Source organism: Armigeres subalbatus, chromosome 1, assembly GCF_024139115.2.
Source record: "Armigeres subalbatus isolate Guangzhou_Male chromosome 1, GZ_Asu_2, whole genome shotgun sequence".
In the NCBI taxonomy this organism is placed as follows: domain Eukaryota; kingdom Metazoa; phylum Arthropoda; class Insecta; order Diptera; family Culicidae; genus Armigeres; species Armigeres subalbatus.
In genome coordinates this window covers 7,675,094-7,677,136 of record NC_085139.1, presented here as the reverse complement: position 1 = coordinate 7,677,136, position 2,043 = coordinate 7,675,094, and the positions used below count along the sequence as shown (strand labels likewise).

At 42.1% G+C, this 2,043-nt stretch overlaps 1 long non-coding RNA gene across 1 annotated transcript; it reads right to left on the bottom strand.

The window, feature by feature from the left end:
• Window positions 1–664: 664 nt before the first annotated feature.
• LOC134208057 (uncharacterized) lies at window positions 665–1,065 on the bottom strand. The gene is made up of 3 exons (XR_009978481.1): window positions 937–1,065; window positions 798–880; window positions 665–709 (listed from the first exon to the last, which is right to left on the bottom strand). It is a non-coding gene; the product is annotated as an uncharacterized LOC134208057 (long non-coding RNA).
• Between the last annotated feature and the right edge of the window lie 978 nt (window positions 1,066–2,043).

Genomic DNA, 2,043 nt, shown 5'->3' with positions numbered 1-2,043 from the left:
GTCAAACGCCTTTTTGAGGTCAATAAAGAGACCTCCAAGTTCTCTCCTTAGCCGTGCGGTAAGATGCGCGGCTACAAAGCAAGACCATGCTGAGAATGGCTGGGTTCGATTCTCGGTGCCGGTCTAGGCAATTTTCGGATTGGAAATTGTCTCAACTTCCTTGGGCATAAAAGTATCGTCGTGTAAGCCTCATGATATACGAATGCAGAAATGGTAACTTGGCTTAGAAACCTTGTCATCTCCTGCCTGAGGAAAGGGGGAGTCGCATGAGACGAAGACAAAGTAGGTGGAAAGAAGGTGTACTGATACTGGTCCCATTGACCCACTTACCAATTCTGCCTACAAACCTGGTTCGAAATAAGTACAGCGAAACCAACAAAAAGAAGTCGAATCGAGTCATCGTGTTCCAAAGCAAAAGTATAAATTTTACATGCAAAACTGTAGGTGATGTTTATTAAAGTGTTACTTATATCCCAAGTGTACTTACATTCTAAGTTTTAGTACTTATTCTACTGTATGGTGTCCGTGTCGTGCGTGTATCCCACGTAGACTGCTAGAATTGGCCCGGAACAGAAAGTCCATGACTACTGGCGGGAAGCCAGCAACCTGAGATCCAGTAATTCAGTGGCCATGATGGGATGCCACGTCACCACACCACCAGAGCGATGAATGTCACCGCCATGCAGAATTTTGGATAGAAAAGACGGGCCTGTATGAGAACAGCATTGAATGATCACTTCAGCGCTCCAGTCGAATACATTTCGGAAACTATTTAGATATTTATCTTCCTTGCTTACCGATCTCACGTAATCACTATTGCTCTACTCTGCCATCGCTACATGCATCGTCATGCATTCATTTGAAAGCTGAGGGTTTGAGGCTGTAGGTTCAAATTTAATTAAATCTATATCCACTGAAATTATCACCACTCTTTACCTCCTGCACAGCCTATCTCAACTCACCCACTACCGCATCACTATGATCACTGTATTATAGGTTAGGTAGCACTACAAATTGATTACTGCTAGTCAGGCAAAGAGCACAGAAAACGGTATTGCCTGCTTGAGATTTAACTAGCAACTGATCTGATCAAAGTTCCGTTCGGGATATAACGTTGGTCCTAGTTGTAGTGGTCAGTGGTCATTCTCTTATCTCTTAGTTTTATCAGATAAGGAGAGCAATGGCTGTTTCACAAGAGAAAGCTGGCAATTGGAGATGATCTCCCACATGGCATACAGTTTAATCGACTAACCGGTGGCATGTATGTATGTTTGATCTGCAGATATATGGATCAGCCCAGAATTCAGATTCTATCACACCGCAGCGTTTCATATGCGCTGGCACGATGATCTTGCCAAATAGGGTATATTGGCAGGTCATGGACTATGAAGAGTTGTGGATATGTTCTGTTGTCGTGTTGTTTAGTGTAGGTGGATTACAAAATGGTAAGAAAATTGACCCATACCTTCGTTCCGTACACTAGACTAGAAGCTCAAAAATTGCTTCCCCGGTACAAAACAAAATCAGTAGTAGTGCGCAGGTTACAACCTCGCAGTTGATAACTGTGGAAGTGCTAAATGAACACTTAGCTGCGAGGCGGCAATGTCCCAGAGGGGGATGTAATGCCAATGAAGAAGAAGAAAGAGACCCCCAACAATACATTTCTGATCAATATTGTGGTGATCTACCACTACATTGTCTCAACGCATCTACCCGTCAAGGTAGATCAGGACAATGAAAACCAGGCAGCTCATCGATAGGTAAATAATTATGAATATTTACCTCTCGATAGCTACCTGATCATGTATATATATAGTATGTAAGTAGATAATAAAAGTAGGGTTAAGGTAGAACCAAAGGCGATTGGTCACTCTCCCAGATATCACATTCCCAGAGGACGACGACTTCACTTCAATATTTAGCAACAGAAAATCTACAAGCTCAACAATTGCTGTTGTAGTACTACATCCTTTTTCTAAATCCGAATTGGTATTTATATAACACATCATGCCTATTTAGAAAATGCATGATTCTATTGACAAG